This window comes from Sciurus carolinensis, chromosome 2, assembly GCF_902686445.1.
Source record: "Sciurus carolinensis chromosome 2, mSciCar1.2, whole genome shotgun sequence".
NCBI classification, from domain to species: domain Eukaryota; kingdom Metazoa; phylum Chordata; class Mammalia; order Rodentia; family Sciuridae; genus Sciurus; species Sciurus carolinensis.
Genome location: NC_062214.1, coordinates 23,232,264 through 23,253,322, shown reverse-complemented (window position 1 = coordinate 23,253,322; position 21,059 = coordinate 23,232,264). Strand labels below are relative to the sequence as shown.

At 42.0% G+C, this 21,059-nt stretch overlaps 1 pseudogene; it reads left to right on the top strand.

Annotated features, from left to right (window-relative positions):
* Nucleotides 1–290: 290 nt before the first annotated feature.
* On the top strand, nt 291–1,637 carry LOC124977369 (heterogeneous nuclear ribonucleoproteins C1/C2-like; annotated as a pseudogene).
* The last annotated feature ends 19,422 nt before the right edge of the window (nt 1,638–21,059 follow it).

The following is a 21,059-nucleotide window of genomic DNA, read 5'->3' as shown; positions in this document are numbered from 1 at the left end:
AAGGTCTTCTTTAGTTGACAGTCACAGATTGATTCTGGGAGTTAGGATGTGGATCTACCTCTTTAGGCACCACCATTCAACCCATTACACATCACTTGACCAGGATCTAAGGCAGAGCAGACTGTCTGGGTTTCCAAGAGACCTTTGGAAAGAGGAACACATGTGTGAACTCCTAGGGCCGTTGAGAAGGAGAAATGAAATCAAGAATATCAGTTCTTGATTTTGTGAAGAGACGAAGGCTGAGCAGTTGTGGCTGCCCTGCCCACTTCAAGCAGTGGTCGGCTTCTTCTCATAGAATCTGGGAGTAGGAGATTCAGAATGGAATCTCTTCTCCCTCCCGCCTCCTGGTTACAAATCGCTTGAAATAGATAAGTTAGTGGAACTCTGCTTGAGTGAGATTTTTTTGATCTTCAGCTACATTCTTGCGCCTTTGTGAGGAACCTTATCAATCACGATGGCTAGCAACGTTACCAACAAGACTGATCCACGCTCCACGAATTCCCGTATGTTCATTGGGAATCTCAACACTCTGGTGGTCAAGAAGTCTAATGTGGAGGCAATCTTCTCCAAGTATGGCAAAATTGTGGGTTGCTCTGTCCACAAGGGCTTTGCCTTCGTCCAGTATGTTAATGAGAGAAACGCCCGGGCTACTGAGCTGGAGAGGATGGCAGAATGATTGCCGGCCAGGTTTTAGATATTAATCTGGCTGCAAAGCAAACGTGAACAGAGGAAAAGCAGGTGTGAAAGGATCTGCAGCAGAGATGTAGGGGTCAGCACCAGAACACCCTTCTCCGTCCCCTCTACTCAGCTCCTCTTTTGACTTGGACTATGATTTTCAACGTCATTATTATGTCAGGATGTACAGTTACCCAGCACGTGTTCCTCCTCCTCCTCCTCCTATTACTAGGGCTGTCGTGCCCTCTAAACGCCAGCGTGTATCAGGAAACACCTCCCGAAGGGCAAAAGTGGCTTCAATTCTAAGAGTTCACGGCAGGGATCTTCATCTAAGTCTGGAAAGTTGAAAGGAGATGACCTTCAGGCCATGAAGAAGGAACTGACCCAAATAAAACAAAAAGTGGATTCTCTTCTGGAAAGCCTGGAAAAAATTGAAAAGGAGCAGAGCAAGCAAGCAGTAGAGATGAAGAATGATCAATCGGAAGAGGAGCAGAGCAACCGCTCACTGAAGAAATATGGAACTAATGTGAAGATGGAGTCTGAGGGGGGTGCAGATGACTGCGGGGGAGGGGGCCTACTGGATGATGATGGTAATGAAGATGGGGGACAACCAGCTGGAGTTGATCAAGGATGATGAAAAAGAGGCAGAGGAAGGAGAGGATGACAGAGACAGCTTCAATAGCAAGGATGACTCTGAAGTACATAGTGGGGTTTAGAAATCTTATCCCATTATTTCTTTACCTAGGCCCTTGTCTAAGATCAAAATTTCACCAGCTCCTCTCCCTCAGTGTCTTCAGCACATGCTCACTGTTCTCCCTATCTTCGTCCTTCCCATGTTCATTAATTCATATTGCCCTGTGTCTAGTCCCAATTTCACTTCCTTTGACGCTCCTAGTAGTTTTGTTAAGTCTTACCCTGTAATTTTTGCTTTTAATTTTGATACCTCTTTATGACTTAACAATAAAAAGGATGTATGGTTTTTATCAACTGTCTCCAAAATAATCTTTCCATTCAGTACAGTTCTTTCCATTCATACATGATTTCAGTAGTTGCTTCCCTAACTGCAAAGGCAATCTCATTTAGTTGTAGCACCTGAGAGCAGTTTTGAGTTAGAGGTATGTGTGTTATTCCCCACATAATATTCCAGTGTGGGGCTGTTCAACACAAATGTAACAGTGTATTTTTGTGAATGAGAGTTGGCATGTTAAATGCATCCTTTAGAAGAATCATTAGTGTAATAGTCTTTATTTGTTGGTATTGTGGGTTATTTTTGTGAACAGCCTAAAGTTTGGGACATTTTTTTCTCAAAATAAACAAGTCCTGGGGCTGGGGATGTAGCTCAGTTGGTAGAGCACTTGCCTTGCAAGCACAAAGCCCTGGGTTCAGTCCCCAGCACCGCAAAAAAAAAAAAAAACAGTCCTTATTAAACCAGGAAATAAAATATCAGTTCTTCTCTAGTGTCCCATATATAGTAGGCATTCCATTTTGAATTATTATTTGGGGTGGGTGTCACCATGAAATCAGTTTATCAAGTGTCTTGAAACTTTATTGAGTACAGAATCTCCGCTAGGCATGGGAGTCAAAAAAGAAGGAAAAGGTCCAGTAGTGGATTGCTCTGGTTGGCAAAGGACATCTGCCTTACCCACCCTTAATCAGAGAAACACAAATTAAAACCAAAAATAATTCCACACCCATAACATTGGCAAAAATTAGTAAGTGTTCATTTAAAAGCAAAAACCAAGCCATGGACTGAAAGAAGATATTTGCAAGATGTATATCTGATCAAAATCTCATATCCAGAATACATAAAGTACAAATATAAATCAATGAGAAAAAAACCCACAAATCTCATTACAAGAGTAAGGGGAGATACCAGATGTGGTGACTCACAACGTAATCCCAGCTACTCAGGAGACTGAGATAGGAAGAGGGCAAGTTCAAGGCTAGCCTCAGCAACTGAGCAAGGCCCTTTCTCCAAATAAATAAAAAATAGAAAGAGCTGGAGCTATAGCTCGGCGGTAGAGCACTTGCCTAGCATTCATGCTGATGCCCTGGGTTCAGTCTCCAATATTGGAAAAAGAAATAATAATGAGTCTGAAGGTTTAGCTCAGTGGTTCAGCCCTTGCCTGGCATGTGTGAGATCCTGGGTTTGATCCCCAGCAACACCCACGGACTCACAAATAATGATAATGGAAGGACAGGCTGAAGACGAACAGGCTTGTCATGAAATGGGATCCTTACAGGCAGAATTATTTTTTGTCCCTTGCGATGAAACTGACCCTGATTGATACATTCTTCCTCTCCACGTCAATAGGACAGCTCTTTTGGGTTCCAGCTATTCGTTCATACTCCCCTCCACTGCTTCGCTGTTTCTGTCAGCCTCTCTTCATTCACTGGAGACTTTAGCTCCTGCCCCACGTTCCTCCTGTCCCTTCTGATTTGTCATCCGTGAGCTCCACCCATCCTTCACCTCGAACTCCAGCTTCCTGTGCTCCTGATTATGGATGGCCTTCACCGACACTTCCTTTCAGCTCCCCGACTCTGCTGGCCACATCCTGGACCTTATCATCCTGCTGCCACTAATCAGAAATTTAGCTACAAATAACTTCAAACTGTTAGAAATACCAGGGTGCCTCAAGGACTCAAACACGTACTCAGAAGTAGCTGGCAAGGCAAACTTTACTTGTGCAGAAGGGCGTGCTACCCAAAACAGTCTGGTAAGCAAGCACACTTGGTGGGGAGTCCACCTGTTTTTATCCCTAAGGCAGCACTGCCTCTTGCTCTGATTGGAAGAGCTCAGGGTTACGATCTATGTGATGAGCTAATTTTAAAATTGGGGTGGGCAAAGGGAAGAGCTAGTTAAAATGGCTACAATTGCTTTTACATCCCAAATAAGACTAAATACTATATTCTGAAAATGGACCATGGTACTTTCTGTTAACAGGCAAGAGGTGCTATCTCAAGTTTAGAAGAACCTGGAGGTAGGTAGGCTCCAGGGTACAGAAATTCAGTGGCCACTGGGTAACTTCAGCAATGACCCAGGTTCTTCCTTCCTCTCCATTCTGCTGTCCTCAGGTATCCACTCTGTCACCAAACTGGCTCCCTGCATATTCACAAAAGGGTTACCCCAGGGTCAAATATCACAGCTTGAGTTCAAAGCCAGCCGTGGCAACTTAGGGAGGATGTAAGAAACTCAGTGAGACCCTGTCTCTAATAAAACATTTTTAAAGGAATGGGGATGTGGCTCCGTGGTTAAATGCCCCTGGGTTCAATCCCAGGTACCGGGGCAGGGGGAGGGGGAATAAAAGTGGACTTATAAACAAATGTTTCTCATGTACAAAGCATTTGGAGGTAGGCTAGGCTGTCCAGGACTGATGTGGCAGCTTCACGGTATCATCTGAAATGCAGAAGTTTATCTTTCTACTCCACTATTCTCAGAGTGGCTTCCATCAAGTTCACCTCATAATACAAGAAGGCTACTCTAATTCTAGCTATAACATCCTCTTTCCAGACAGAAGGAAGAAAGGGAAGAAAAAAGGTATGGCACCGTCTTCTCCTTCGACATCCCAGAAATCCACAACATCTCACAACTTATACCTCCTTACCAGACTTAGTCATATGACCACATCTGGTTGCAAGGGATGCTGGGAAAATGTAGTGTTTTTATGCCTGGCTAAAAGCATACTGCTACACTTTTCTCTGGCTAACACTTCCTTGGTCTCTGCGAAGCTAAGAAAACCATGATTGGGAGTCAGTTAAATTTAGATTTGAATCCTTTCTGTGACCAAGTCAGTTGAACTCCTGAGCATGTTTTCTCAAGTACAAAGTGAGAAGAGTCAAAGTATTGCCTGAGAATGACCCTGGTCACAGATGGCAGAAAACCTAACCAAACCCTAGGCTAGAGGGTATCTCTGTCTCACAGAAGTTCAACACAGGGAGCTGCTTCTGTTCCTTCACTGATTTGGTGATGTCACTGCCTACATCACTGTGATGTTCCTAGCCCTTTCTTCACCTTTCTTTATGTTTGTGCCTCATAAAACATGTGGTTCCATAGACATCATGGAGTTGTCCTCTCAGGGGCGATGTTCCAGGATTGTTCATAATAAGGTTTCATAATAAAATCAGAACTATTTATTGGGCATCATTTCTTGAGCACTGTTCATTAAGCACTACATGAGTACCAGACACATGAGTGACATTCCCGCTCCTCTTCACAATTCCCTAGGAGGTTGGGATTATTAGCCTTTATTGTTTTTCTTTCTGGTTCTGGGGAACACAAGTTCTACTGAGCTATAGCCCAACCCTATTTTATATTATTATTATTATTATTATTATTATTATTATTATTATTAACAAAGAAAGAAATCAAGTCTCCCAGAAGGAAAAGTCACTTATCCAAAGTTATGTTGAACTGGTATAGCAGAGCATGTCTGCAATCCCAATGATTTAAGAGACTGAGGCAGGAGAATCAAAAGTTCAAGTCCAGCCTGAGTAACTTAGTGGGACTCTGTCTCCAAATAAAAAATAAAAAGAACTAGGAATGTGACTCAGTGGTGAAGCACCCCTGGTCCAATCCCTAGTACCCAAAACAAAATAAATAAACAAACAAACAAAAACATGTTGAAATGATAGGACACAAACATAGGTGTTTCCAAATCCTGTGCTTTTTAGTGCAGTCCCAGGACCTCTAGTTGATAGAAGGGTAAATTGAAAAGGCCTTTTTGAGCCGTGCGTGTCAGCCTCAGCAATCTATTGAGGCCCTAAGCAACTCAGTGAGACCCTGACTTTGAATAAAATATTAAAAAGGGTTGGAGATGTGGCTCAGTGGTTAAGTGCCCCTGGGTTCAATCCCCCGTACCAAAAAATAAATAAATAAATAAATAAAATTAAAAATAAGCCGGGCATGATGGCATGCAAACACCTGTAATCCCAGCAGCCCGGGAGGCTGAGGCAGGAGCATCAGGAGTTTAAAGCCAGCCTCAGCAATGTCGAGGTGCTAAGCAACTCAGTGAGACCCTATCTCTAAATAAAATATAAAAAAGGGCTGGGAATGTGGCTCAGTGATTGAGTGCCCCTGGGTTCAATAAAACGGCATTTTTGGATAGAAGTTAAGCAGTATCACTGTGAAAAAAAAATGTAATAGAAAAAAAAGTAATGGCCTCAGAGGTTGAACTCAGAAGCTCACCATCACAACCACCCTAGGAAATGTCCCCATGTAGACATAAAGTTCCACGTACAAGGATGTCCACTTCAGCATCATTTGCAATGGGAAAAAACAGGAAACAACCTAAAAATCCCTCCACAGGGGAGTGAATTAAACAAACTCTTCTGTTCAGGAAGACACTTAGAAGGCAGTGGTCAAAATGTGGACTCTCAGTTCAAATAGTACTTCACTCATTTGTTTAACACACAGTCACACATCTCTTGATGACAGGGATACGTCCTGAGGAATGCATCATTAGGCAACTTTGTCATTGTGCAAACATTGTAGGGTACTTATGCAAGCCCAGGTGGCATAGGTCAATCACTCGATGTGGCCTCTTGATGCAATCAAGGCATTGGTAGCTGGGTGAGGTGGTGCATACCTGTAATTCTTACGACATGGGAAGATCTGAGTTTGACAAGGTAACCTGGGCTACATATGAAATACTCATCTGAAAAAAAAAAAAAAAAAAAAAAAAACTGGGTGCAGTGGTGCATGCTCCTAATCCCAGGGCTCAGGAGGCTAAGGTAGGATCACAAGTTCAAGGCCAGCCTCAGCAACTTAGCAAGACCCTATGCAACTCAGTGAGTCCCTGTCAAAAATAAAATATAAAAATGGACAGGGGATGTGCCTCAGTGGTAAAGCCCCCTGGGTTCAATTCCTGATACCAAAAAGTAAAAAAATAAAGCATAGTAAATATGCAAACTAGTGACATAGTCATTTATTATCATTATCAAATATTATGAACTGTACAGCATTATATGGGATATACTTTTACTTGACTGGCAGCACAGTAGGTTTATTCAGACCAGAATCACCACAACACAATCATACCTTGCCCTAATACAAGGGCTACAACATCACTAAGTGGTAGGAATTTTTTCAGCTCCAGTATAATTTTATGGCACCACTATCATTTTTTACATTGACCAAAACATTGTTATTTGATTTGACTCGACTGGAGCAGCGGCTTTGCTCTCTGAATCCCTCGCATGTGGCATGGCACCTAGAATGCCCCAGAGGCTCTGTGGTTTGTTGACTGACTGAAGGATCTAGTGCACTGGGGCTGAGACATTTAGACTTGCCCAAGAAGCCTGGGAAGCCCTGGAGAGAGGTGTCCACCCCAGCAGAGGTGGGACTGGGGAGGGCATGTTTGGGCCATGCTGCTTGCTCAGTGATCTAAGAAGACCCTTCCTCTAACTGGCCTCCAGATCCAGATCAAAATCCAGTTCCTCCTCCAGAGCACTCAGTCCAGGGGGTGGGAGAGGCCTCTCTCTTTTCTGTTACTTGGATTTTTTAATGTCTGAGGAAGGTTTTGTAACTTGAAAGGGAGATTTAGTGACTTGAATTTGAATTAAGAATCATCATAGGTGCTAGTTGGGTATGGTGGCTGTAATCCCAGCTGAGGCTGAGATGGGAGGATTGCAAATTGGAGGCCAGCCTCAGCAATTTAGGAAGACCCTGCCTCTAAAATAAAATGAAAAGAGTTGGGTGCACCTGAGTGGTGGAATGCTTGTCTAGCATGTGTGCGACTCAGGGCTCCATCCCTAGCACTGAAAACAGAAAGAAAAAATAAAAAGGAAAAAAAAAATTGACCAAAACATTGTTATTTGATACATGACTGGATTTTACCTGTCCAAGTCTTACTTTCTTCATTTTTATTTTATTTTTGGTTAGGGGGATTGAACCCAGGGATGCTTAACCTCCAAGTCACATCCCCAACCCTTTTTAAATATTTTATTAGAGACAGGGTCTTGCTGAGTTGCTGAGGGCCTTGCTAAGTTGCTGAGGCTGGCTTTGAATTCCCCATCCTCCTACCTCAGCCTCCTGAGTCTCTGGGATTGTAGGAGAGGGCCACTGTGCTCCGATCACTTTCTTCATCTTTAAAATGGAAAAATGACTAGTGACCTCAGACTATTTGAAATGAGACATGCATGAAAAGCATATAAGACAGGACCTGGAACCTCGCGGCACTTGGGTGTATTTTCGCAATATACACCCTATGGCATACAGGGTAGCAGTTAAAAAGAGCTGGGTTTTATACATTCCTATATAGAAAAGAAATACCTAAGTCATGGGGGTAAGTTGGAAAGACTCATTACAGAACAGCAGGAGCCCCCTTGAAAAGCAAAATGATATTTTTCTACATGTTTACCCCAAAAATGCATAGAAACAAGGTCTCGATGGCAGGATAAGTGCACTTGTGACCACATCTCCCTTGGGGCAAGGATTGGCCGAAAGGGCAAAAGAAAAATTTTGCTTAGTTATATTGTGTCTCTGAAATTGTCCCCATTTGTAAAATGGGAGATTCACTGGAAGCAACCCGTAAATGATTGTTAAGGATTGAGTTAACACACATCAAACATGTACAACAGTTCCTGCTACACACTGTTGCAATTAAATTTCTCTTTATTCTCCTATGCCTTTTGGTGATATCAAATAATCTCTCTATCTTGAGTGTGAGGTGGAGGGAGCCTCATTTTTAAAGTTGCTGTGGGATCTTATGCTGAGGGGGAGCTTTGAAAAACTGGAGGCAAGCCGGGCATGGTGGGGCATGTCTATAATCCCAGAGGCTTGGGAGGCTGAGGCAGGAGGATCAGGAGTTCAAAGCCCATTTCTGCAATTTAACAAGGCCCTAAGCAACTTAGTGAGACTGTCTTTTACTTAGTGAGACTAAGTAAAAATGGCTGGATATGGCTCAGTGGTTAAGTGACTCTGGGTTCAATCCCTGGTACCAAAAAAAAAAAAAAAAAAAAAAAAAAAAGTTGAAGACCAAAATAAGACAATGACTTCAGGATAAGGACAAATGGGTGGGTGGTGGAAAGGAGTTTGTGGGGGCGGGGGTTGGGGGAGAGGTGGACATCTTGTAGGCTCAAATTCTAAGGAGACGGTCGAAGTACCATATTTCATCAAATTTAAGATCCAACATTGTGACATGCACCCTTGTGTTATATGACACAATATAATTTTTTAAATGCTGAAATTAGTTTATGACTGGTCAGTTGTTATGTGCATCTCAATTTCAAAAGTATTCAAAAGCAAACAATGTACACCATAAAAACATAAGATATGAGTCGCTCTGCCCTGAAACTGGAAACAGTGCCCTCACCCTAATATTTAAAAATGCAACCGAACTGTAGAATTAGAATTTTCCCCATGATGATTATTTTGAAGTTTTATGGGGGAAGGGGGATGGTAAATGTCAAATTCTTTCCCTAAACCATCTCTCATCTTCTTTGTTCCCCTGCATGGGCTGAGTCAGCCTGTTGGGTGACCCAGGCCTGCCCTGGGGGAGGAGGGAGGCCACACAACTGAGTCCTTTGAGCCTTTCCTCTGACCCGAGGGCAGCAACAGCTGGAAAGGGGCCCAGCTTTATGGGGGAACAATGGTGCCAGCCAGCTGCGGGTGAAGCAGGGCTGCACAGCCTGGCCTGGTCTGGCCTGGATCCAGAAGAGTGCCCCTTGCACCTGAGGGGTCTATTTCACTTAGGCAAAGGTCCAAAAGAGCCATGGAAAGTAAAGAGGGACCCCACCCCCGCATCCCCAGTGAACGACCCTATCCACAGAATCCCAGAAGACCTCAGAGACTGTGGGACTGAACCATCCCAGTGTACAGATGGGAAAACAAAGGCTCCCAAAGGGACTGGCACTTCAAAGTTCCCCAGTAAGTCCACAGCAAAACTGGACCCAGGATCCAGTTTCCCTTTGACACAGCAAGTCCACCATCAAGTGACACCTTGTGCAATCTTTTATGAACATGTCAACTATGTTGCTCTGATAAAGTGTTTGTCTGACACATCAGATAGTGTCTCACCACCAGATTGTTGGAATAAGAAGTGGGAACTCAAGTATGAATGCCTCCAGGACAGGGAGCACCTGCCTGTCCCCACTCCTTCCAGCCACTGACTGTGACTTAGGAACTGCCTGAGTTGAAAGCCTACCTCCAAGACTTCCTATGTGTGCCCTTGGGGAAATTACTCTGTCACTGTGGCAGTCACTTCCAAGATGACCCTGAATGATTCTCACCTCTAGGTATTCATTCCTTTGTGTAATCTGTCTCTTCCCACAACAAATAGGGTTGACCTAAGTAACCACATAACCACGAGGAAACTGCAGAAATGACAGTCTGGCTTCTGGACTAGGTCAGAGAAGACCCTGCTGCTTCTACCTAGTTATCTTGGAGCACTTGCTCTTAAGGACAAGGGCAGCTGGCAGATGGTAAGCAGTTCTATGGAGAGGTCCACATAGCAAGTGTCTTTAGTCTGCTTTCTGCTGCTACAATAACACCCCAGACTGGGTAAATTATAAACAGTAGAAGTTTCTTTGGTTTATGGTTCTAGAGGCTGAAAGGTCCAGAATCCAGGGATCACATCTGGTGGGGGCCTCCTCGCTGCATCCTAACTTGGCAGGAGGCGGGCGGTGAGGTAATACGCGAGAGAGTGATCAAGAGGGGACTGAATTTGCTCTTAGGACAAACCCCAGGCTCATGATAACTGACCCACTCCAGGATACTGACATTAGACCTTATGAATGATGTAATTGTCCCTTAAAGCTCCTACCTCTCAACACTGTTACCATAGCAATTAAATATCATTGTGAGTTTGAGAGAGGACATTTCAATCATAGCGGCAAGTACCTGCGATCCTTGCCAGCAGTGAACCCATTTACCAGCCACGTACATGAGCCACCTGGAATCAGATGCCTCAGCCTCTGTCAAGCTTTAAGGTGACTGCATCCCAGGCTGACATCTGGACCAGAGCCTCCCGAGATGTTCCAGGTGAGAATCACCCAGGTAATCTGGAACCAACTTCTGAACCCATAGAAAATAGATAAGATAAGGGCTGGGGATATAGTTCAGTTAGTAGCCTGCTTGCCTTGCAAGCACAAGGCCTTGGGTTCAATCCCTAGCACTGCAAAAAAAAAAAAAAAAAAAAAAAAAAATGTCTGGGGGTATAGCTCTGTGGTAGAGTGCTACTCTAGCATGTAAGAGGCCCACAGTTTGCTCTCCAGCAGTACAATTAAATAAATAAGCATAAAAAGGTGATGCATGAACAGAATCTGGCTCACAGCAAACACTCAGCAGATGGATGCCAATACTGCTCTATTATATTAATTGAGAGCAGAGGTTGAGGAAGGAACAGGAGGGAAGATAGATAAAGTAGCAATATTCACTCTCTTTAATTTCTTGGCAATGCAACTCTTAAATACCCACTTCCAAGACAGAAAGAAGTCCTGTAGGAAACCCTGCTCTCCTCTCCTTAGAAGGCGAGGTGGAGACCCTTTGTCGCTCCTCCAGCATTGCCCTGGGAAGTCTGTCTCTACCACCCCAAAACTCATCTCCAAGATCTATCAAGGAATTTCTTGCTCATCAGCTAGGAGCCCCGATCAACAGAAAAATGCTCCGTCTCAGCATTTTTCAGGGATGTTCCCTGACCCCTGGACGCTACCCAGCAAAGCACTGCTCTGTTCCTTAATCCATCTCTGAGAAACAGGTTTGAATTTTAACTGCTGCATACTTGCCCTTTGAAAAGTCACTCAACCTCTTAAGCCCCATTTCCTCATCTGTCAAACCAAAATAATGACTTTTTTTCTTTTTCTTTCATTTTTTTGGAGGGAATGGGGTAGGGATGCATGCTAAGCAAGCACTCTATCACTGAATGATACCCCCAGTCTTTTTCACATTTTTTTTTTTCCCGTACTGGGGAATAGAACCCAGGGGTACTTTACCCTTAAGATATATCCCCAGCCTGTTTTTTCTTTTTCTTTTTAAATTTTGAGACAGGGTCTTGCTAAATTGCTGAGGTTGGCCTTGAACTTTCAATCCTTCTGCCTCAGATTCCTGAGTCACTGGGATTACAGGCATGTGACATACCACCCAGAAGAAATAGTGAATTTTGCCTCCAGATTGGTGGGGGAAGAACACTTTGTTGAGTGGAAACAAAAAACGGGAAATGGCCCTCACCACACTATCAGGTGCTCTGCTCCCTGTCACCTGGGGCCCCTTCACTCACCTGCAGGTTCTGCAAGCCCTGCTCTGGGCTGGAGACCAACTTTGTATTTAATCAGGGGACTTTAAAGAGATTTAATCTCTTTAACCGGGTAACTTGCAAGTGTGTTCTAGTGTTTCTTCCTATCCTGGTACAAAATAAATTATTTTAAAATCACTAAAGTAATAAAATTGTGTTATAGAATCCTGGTCCTTTAATGTGGAATCAGTCTGCCACTGAGATACAGCCCCAGTCCTGCCTGAGGGGATAACTGTGTCCCATCTCCAAAGGTCTGGGTTTTTTGGGCAGTGTGGAGGATCAAACTCAGGACCTTGCATATGCTAGGCAAGTACTCTACCACTGAGATTCACTCCCAGACCTCAAAGATCTGGATTTAATTGTCTAGGATATGGTCTAGACATTGAAGTTTGTTAAACCTCCCTGCCCCACTCCCCTGAAGTCTAAAGGGACAGGATATACCTGCTATTTGAAAAGAAAATAAAGTAACCCTGGGGTGTGGGGGGGATGAAACCATGCTTTTCAAGAGACAGGACATCAGCCTGGGGAGATAGCTCAGTCGGTAGGGTGCTTGCCTTGCAAGCACAAAGCCCTGGGTTCGATCCCCAGCACCAAAAAAAAAAAAAAAAAAAAAAAAAAAGAGACAGGACATCAAGTCAGGCATGGTGGCACATGCCTGTAATCCCAGTGGCTCTGGAGGCTGCAGCAGGAGGATCCTAAGTTCAAAAGCCAGCCTCAGCGAAAGCGAGGCACTAAGCAACTCAGTGAGACTCAGTGAGACCCTGTCTCTAAATAAAATACAAAATAGGGCTGAGGATGTGGCTCAGTGACTGAGTGTCCCCAAGTTTAATCCCCAGTTCAAAAGAGAGAGAGAGAGAGGACATGAAGCAATGAAGGATAGTGATCCCTGGGAGACTGGAAACAAATGAAGTGACACCATGATTTCCCAAAACTACTGTCTAGATGGTTTTCAGACCATGGGCCTGGACTCAAGTGGACAGATTTAGAGACATATAGCTGAGAGTCTGGGGAGACCGAGGAGGCTAGAGTTTACAGGAGAGAGCCTGGAAAAGAAAGCTGCAAAGGAAGTTTGCGTTCCAATCAAGTATCAGCTTCAGTGCTCATTAGCAAATGCATGTGAAGAAACTATGCAAAGATGGGAAAAGAACCACCCGAGAGGATTGGAGAACAGTGTTCGGTGCTCACACGGGCCAGGAATACTGCCTGTTCCCACCAGGGATCCTGGAAAGCCACATAATTCATAGGTCATTTGTTTGAGTATGAAGAATGGGAGGCCTCAGTATTGGAAAAAAGTTAGCCCTAGATCTAATGGTGCTAATAGGAAAAGCGAGATCCTGAAGGATCAAACTATTCCCGAATAATTTTACCACATCCCAAAACAAAGTTCAAGAATACATATAAGGATAGGGACTAGAGTTGTAGCTCAGTGGTAAAGTGTCTGCCTAGCATGTGTGAGGCACTGGGTTTGATTCTCAGCACCACATATAAATAAATAAAATAAAGGTTCATTAACAACTAAAAAAAAAAAAAAAAAAGAAAAGACTACGTATAGGCACCATGGAGCAGGCCTGTAATCCCAGTGATTCTGGAGGCTGAGGCAGGAGGATGGCAAGTTCAAAGCCAGACTCAGGCCCTAAGCAACTTAGCAAGACCCTAGGTTCAATCCCTGGTACAAAAAAAAAAAAAAAAAAAAAAAAAAAAATTAAATTGGGATGGTATAAAATTTAAAAATAAAAAGGGCTAGGGATATAGCTCAGTGGTAGAGCACTTGCCTAGCAAGTGTGTGTCCCTAGGTTCAATTCCCAGCATCACAAAGATAAATAAGCAAATCAACAAACAAATCAACAAATAACAATAACTGGAGATGGTTGTGCCTGGGACTAGAAGCCTTGTCCTCGGTGTGATTCCCAATGTTGAGGTTATGGAGACTTGAAGAGGCAGCTCAGGATGGAAGGTAATTAGGTCATTGGATTAATATTGGTCTCTCAGAGTAGGCTGAGTCTCAGAAGACTGGATTGGTTCCTATGACAGTAGGCTGTTACAAAAAAAGCAAGCCTGCCCCCACCACCAGTTTCTTACTGCTTGTACGTTGCCCCTCTGCATGTGGATGGTTCCCTTTTTCACTTCTTCCCCATGTTATGATGAGGGGGATCCTTTCCAGGACACTGGTACCATGCTGTTTTGACCTTCTAGCAAACAGAATCATCAGCTAAGTAAATCTCTTTACTTTATAAGTTTCCCAGTCTCAGGTTTTATAATAGCAACACAAAATAGTTGTGCTGGGTATTTCATTTTTGTATCACCTAGGTAGGCACATTGAAGTGATGCCAATGTTGATCAGCTTGTTAAAGGTGGTAATAGATCTATTCCTTCTTTACAATTAGCAAGTCATCTGTGGGGTAATGCTCTGTCCCTGCAGGAATAGCCTATTTTCCAACAGCCTTTCACCTCATGATTTTAGTAGACATTCATAATCTTTCATCAATTATTTCACTGGGGGTTGCAAAATGAGGATTTAATAATTTTTTATCCTATCAATCCTTCCATCTCTATTGGTTTCATTCTTCTGTAGAGTTTCCCTTTATCTAGAGGATGAATTTTAATTCCTCCTAAAAAGATGAGGTAACTGCTTAACTTTTAATATCAATCATTAAATTTAAGAGCTGATATAATAGTCATCTCTAAAGGTGGAAAATGAGTTTGTCTCTTTGTAACTCCATAAATGCATACATTTTTATTTATTCAATGTTTTATATTTGACTACATTCATTCTGATATTGTTGACACTCAAATTGTCCCAAATTCAGGCAGTGAAGTCCCTTTAAGCTGACTTTGGTTTATTGGCACACCTTTATTAATCTTGAGCACATCCATATTTTTTGGCACAAAAAGATGTTCCAGGCTCTCTTTGTACTTCCCCTGCCCAAGCTTAGACTCAGCCATTTCTTTAAACAGCCTTTCTATGGGGTGAAAATATTTAAAGATAAAGATTTGGGGCTCTAGCCATGTTCATTACTATTGAATTGTTATTACTTCTGGACCCTTCCTTTCACTAGGTAAATCTAGGGAGAAATAAAAATATCATATATATTCACATATTGTGTATATAATATATGATTATATGCAAAAATTTGAATATATGGTATATAATCATACATACTGTGTATATGAATATGTGAATATACATGATATATATATATATATATCCATATATATACATACACAGACACACACACACACATACACACACACCACACACCATGAGGTTACATGACTATTTCTAATTCATAAATGTTTTTCCTGAATTTTTTGTTGTTGTTGTTGTTGTTCTGGATTGAACCCAGCATCTTGAACTTGCTAGGCAGGTGCTCTACCACTAAGCTATATCCCTAGCCCTTTATTTTTAAAATTCTACTGTTTTTGCAGTACTGGGGGTTGAACCCAGAGGTGCTTTACTGAGCCACATCCTCAGATCTTTTTTCCTTAGTATTTTAAAAAATATTTTTAGTTGTAGATGGACATGATACCTTCATCTTATTTATTTTCATGTGGTGCAGAGTATCAAACCAAATGCCTCATATGTGCAAGGTAGGCGCTCTACCACTGAGCTACAACCCTAGTCCCCAAGCCCTTTGTTATATTTTATTTAAAAAGAGTGCCTCACTAAATTGCTGAGGCTGGCTTTGAACCTACGATCCTCCTGCTTCAGCCTCCCAAGCCACTGGGATTACAGGTGTGCATCACACAACCAGCTTGAACTTCTTTTTTTATTTATTTTTATTATTTTTATTTTTGGTACCAGGGCTTGGATCCAGGGGCACTTAACTACTGAGCCATATACCCAGCCTTTTTAATTGTTTTATTTTGAGACAGAGTCTTGCTAAATTGCTGAGGATGACTTAGAACTTGGAATTCTTCAGCCTCAGTCTCCTGATCTGCTGCAATTAGGGGCATACGTCACCACTCCCAGCCAGCTTCTCTGACTTTATATTGGGATGTCCTTTCTCTTAAATGGAAAAAAAAAATTATTTCCTAATATTATCATATTTACTTATATATACTTATGTATGTTTGTATGTATGTATACAGAATATATATACATTAATTACAAAATTACCATGCCAACATTAATAGTAACAATAAAAAATGCCAAATAAAGTTTTGGTCCTCGGAATATATCCCCTTAAGCATGCAGACTCAGAAAGTTGTGTTCAAAGATCACTCTATGCTTCCTTACTCATCTGAAACCAGGGCAATGAATATGTCAGTAGGAGAAGAAAGCAGGTTCCTGAGTGTTTGGATGTCAGGTATAATAACTGGGAAGAGGGAAATCAGCAATTTGAGATATCACGGCCTCAGAGAGCAAAGTTTTCATTACCAGTGGAGGATCCACAATTGTACTGACAGCTGCTGAGAGCTCAAACATGGACAATGCTACTGTTTCAATGTCTGCGTCAGAACTCAAGTTGAAATTTAATTGCCATTGTGAATGTATTGAGAAGTGGAACTTTTAGTTAGGCATAGTGGTGCATTCTTTTAATTCCAGTGACTGGGGAGGCTCAGATAGGAGGATCACAAGTTCAAAGCCAGCCTCAGCAACTTAGCAAGATCCTGTCATAAAATTAAAAATTAAAAGAGCTGAGGATGTGGCTCAGTAGTTATGTGCCCCAGGGTTCAATCCTGGTACAAAAAAAAAAAAAAGAGGTAGAACTTTAAAGAGGCAATTAGGGTTCTGTCCTCATGAATGGATTGATGCCATTATACAGATGGTTAGTTATCGCAGAAGTGGGCTTCTGAGGAAAGAATGAATTTGACCACTCTCTGCTGGCCCTTCTGCTTTTTATGACACAGCACAAAGGCCTTGGCCAAATACTGGTGCCGTGTCCTTGGACAACCCAGACTCCAGAACTATGAGCCAAATAAATTCATACTGTTTAAAAATGACCAAATCTGCAATTTTCTGTTACAGCAGCAGAAAACTGACTCAGACAGACTAATCACCCCACAACAGCTCTATGTATTGAATACTATGTACCCAGGCACTGTGTTTCGTGCTTTACACACAGTATACATAGAATCTTTGTATAAGTCTAAGGGGTAGGTACTATTATAGTGCTGTTCATTCTCCACTTGCCCTTGCATTTCAAACAGATTAAACAACCTGCTCAAGGCTACACAGCAAGTAAGTGAGGGAACCTGGTTTCTCATCCAGTATGCTCTTAACCATGGAAGCTCACTGGATTTGGAAACATCACCAATTGTTGGTGATCTGGATGACAGCATTTTCAGTGGAAAGAAAGAGACAGAAACTAAATTGGAGTATGAGAAAAAAGTGAATTTGGATGAGAAAGTGGAGACACTGAATTGAGTTAGTACCTTGAGGAAGTTTGCCTGTGAAAGGAGCAGAATGGAAACACAGTGGAGAACATGGAGTCGAAGGAGAGTTGCAATTGAGAAGGTGAAAGCGTTGGGACCTTGAGACTCAGAGCATCTATGAAAGGGATGGTTTTAGTGATTGACTGAACCCAGGGTCTCAAGCATGCTAAGCATGCACTCTACCATAGAGCTACACTCCAGACAAAGGGGTGGTTTTAGTTGGAGTGAAAAATATTTCTTTAGTGTTTTTGAGAAAGTGAAAGAGTTCTTTTGACTTCTACTTCCTCAAAAAGCTTGAGACAACATTGCCAACTGTAAATGCAGAGAGATCTGTGAGAGACATTTGAAGAAGAGGAGAACACATTAGTTGTTTGAGTGAGCCAAAGGGAAAACACGGTAAGATATCCCTGTAAGATGAGACCCCATTGGAGCTTATGAGCTTGTAGCTAAAGTTGAACAAACCTAAGATGCATGGTTTTCTCCAAATGTGTTTAGCATGCCTGCCAGAGAAGGATAATAGATGCCAGAGAACCCCAGTCCCTAGCAGGGGGTGGGACAAAAGATTAATCCCAATGATAGAGCTGAGAATCCAAGTTGATACATGGAAGAGGAGGAGACCGGTGGCAGTGTTGTCAGCATCTGTGAATTCGTGGTCTCAGTGAGATCAGAAATGGACTAGGAGGAGGAGAAGGCAGGAAAATATTCATATTTTGTGTGCATATATGACCTGAGAGATCAAGGTCATCAGAGACAAGGAGACTAAGGAAGGCTCTGATGTTGAACCAATCATCTCAGAAGGACGAAAGGAAGAGGTGAGAAGTTAGACAATAAATCCTTCCACAGTACATAAAACAGAGGTCAGAGAAAACAACTTTTCCCAGGTCACACAGTGACCTTGTGGTGGGGTTGTGAAATTAGCTCTGCCTCACCCCAGAGCCTGGATCAAGCTACTGCTCTCCTGCTGAGTTTGTGAATCCAGTCTCTGAGACTGGTCTGCTACCAGGCCACCTTATGTGAAATGACAAACTGGGTTGTCCCCATCCTCCCTGAATTGGCATTCTGCCTACAACAATGAACTTATCCTCACCTTTAGCTGGCTCTGCCTCTGCAACTTGTCCCATCCTGGTCTCTAAGTTTACAGCTCCATATCCTGCTGTTCATGGTACAACCTGTCCCATGACTGGGCTTCTGAAGCCTCTCATGAAGAGCAATGAAAATGATAATGAAAATAACACCTGCTTCTATTACCTTTATAAAGTACTTGCTCTATGCCAGTCTTGGCACCCTTTCTCATTTTGAGCCAAAATGACATCTCATTATCATCCCCATTTTTCAGATGAGAACACCAAGTTTCAAAAGATGAAATCGCAGTCTCGTGTGGTGGCATAGCCCTGTAATCCTGGCTACCAGGGAGACTGAGGTAGGAGGACCCCAAATTCAAGGCCAGTCTAGGAAATTTAGTAAGACTGTATCTCAAAATAAAAGTAAAAGTAAAAGAGAGTTGGGGATGTAGCTCAGTGGTAAAGCAACCCTGGGTTCCATTCATAGTAACACACACATACACACACACACACAAAAAAAAAAAAAAAGAAAGAAAGAAAGAAAGAAAGAAAGAAAGAAAGAAAGAAAGAAAGAAAAAAGAAATCACTTCTTCAGGACCACCCAGTTGGGAAGCTGCAGTGGTGGAGTCAATTCTGAATATTTCTGACTCTCCCAGTTCCTGCCTTTTTGCAAATTATTAAAATTAAGATAAGGACTTGTTAGCATGTGTACCAATATAATATATTCTCATCAAAATAATTAAAAAAAAAAAACAATTCTATGATTCTGGGCCCCAAACTGCCAATGCAGCTGACATTCCTTGTCAAGACTCCTCCCAGAATGTCTTAGAAACTTTTGAATGTGTCTTACCTGCTCTTCAGAACAAGTCCTACAAGTTGCCACTTGACGTTGCCAACACTAACCCTTCTGACCATCTGCCTGGCGTCTGACCCAGCACTTTACCCACATGATGTAATGTATATGTCCAAATATCCTGAAAATATGTGCATAATGTTTGTAGCTAATAAATAAGGAAACTGAGGTACAGAGAAATTAGGGTGGTAGTTATTGGCCACATCTAGAACTCAGGATTGGTGGAATGAGCTACAGTGCCTCTTGTCCTGCAGTAGTGACTCTGGTGTCTCCCCTGTTGTTATTGTTGTTTTGGGGCATTTACTTTATTTTTCTTTTGAGGTGATTAGAATTCAGCACAGATAGCAACTTTTTGTTTGTTTGTTTGTTTGTTTTGCAGTGCTAGGGATTGAACCCAGGGTCTTGTGCTTGCAAGGCAAGTACTCTACCAACTGAGCTATCTCCCAGGCCAGTAGCTTTATTAAAGGCAAGGTTTCCCTGATGAAGTGGAATCTAACCTGGCCAGTAGGATATTTATTGATTGATTGTTGATTGATTTTATTTGTTGTTTTTAGATATACATGACAATAGAGAGGACTGGAGATATAGCTCAATTGGTAGAGTGCTTGCCTTGCAAGCACAAGGCCCTAGTTCAAACTCCAGCACCGCAAAAATAAAATAAAAATAAAAATAAATAAATATATATATTTATATATATTTATACATATATATATAAATATATATATTTCATATATATGTATATATGAAAGTAGAGTATATTTTTTAACTTACTTTATTTTATTTAGTTCTTGTGGGGGTTTTTTTGTATGTGGTGCTGAGGATGGAACCCAGTTCCATACATATAAAACTTTTTATATATATATAAAACTTTTTTGAGACAGATGTGGTGGCACAAGCCTGTAATCCCAGCAATTTAGGAGACTAAGGCAGGAGGAGCACAGATTCAAGGCCAATCTCAACAATTTAGCAAGATCCTGTCTCAAAATAAAATAAAAAGTGTTGGGAACATAACTCAGTGGTAGAGCACCCCCGGGTTCAATTCCCAGTACCCCCCACCAAAATAAAACTTTACTGAAATAGAATTCACATATACAATTCACCCATTTAAAGCCATTTAAATCTCTATGGGTGTGGTGGCTCACACCTGTAATTCCAGCGGCTCAGGAGGCTGAGGAAGGAGGATTGAAGGTTCAAAGCCAGCCTCAGCAACTTAGCAATGCTGTAAACAACCTAGTGAGATCCTGTCTCAAAATAAAGAATAAAAAGGGTTGGGGATGTGGCTCAGTGGTTATGTGCCCTTGAATTCAATCCCTGGCACCAAAAACAAAAATAAAATAATAAAATAAAGTCTACAATCCAATGTTTTTAAATTATGTTCAGAGTGGTACAACCATCACCAAATTATTTTATTTATTTATTTATTTATTTATTTATTTATACCAAGGATTGAACCCAGGACCACTTAATCACTGAGCCACACGCCCAGTCCTATTTTGTATTTTATTTAGAGACAGTGTCTCACCAAGTTGCTTAGTGCCTCGCTTTTGCTAAGGTTGGCTTAGAACTCGAGATCCTGCCGCCTCAGCCTCCCTAACCACTGAGGTTGCAGGCCTGCGCCACCGTGCCTGGTTTACCTCGTTCTTTTTTGTTTAACTAAATAGTTTTCTAGTGCCATAATTTATCTAGTCCTTTGCTGATGTATATTGAACTTATTTCCATTCTTTTCCTGTAACAACTTATGATAAATATGTTCATATGTTATTTTGCTAATTGTAAATTTATCTAAAAGATGAATTCCTAGACGTGGAACCACTGGGAACAACTGGCACATGTGTTTTCTTTTTGGGTACTGAGGGTTGATCCCAG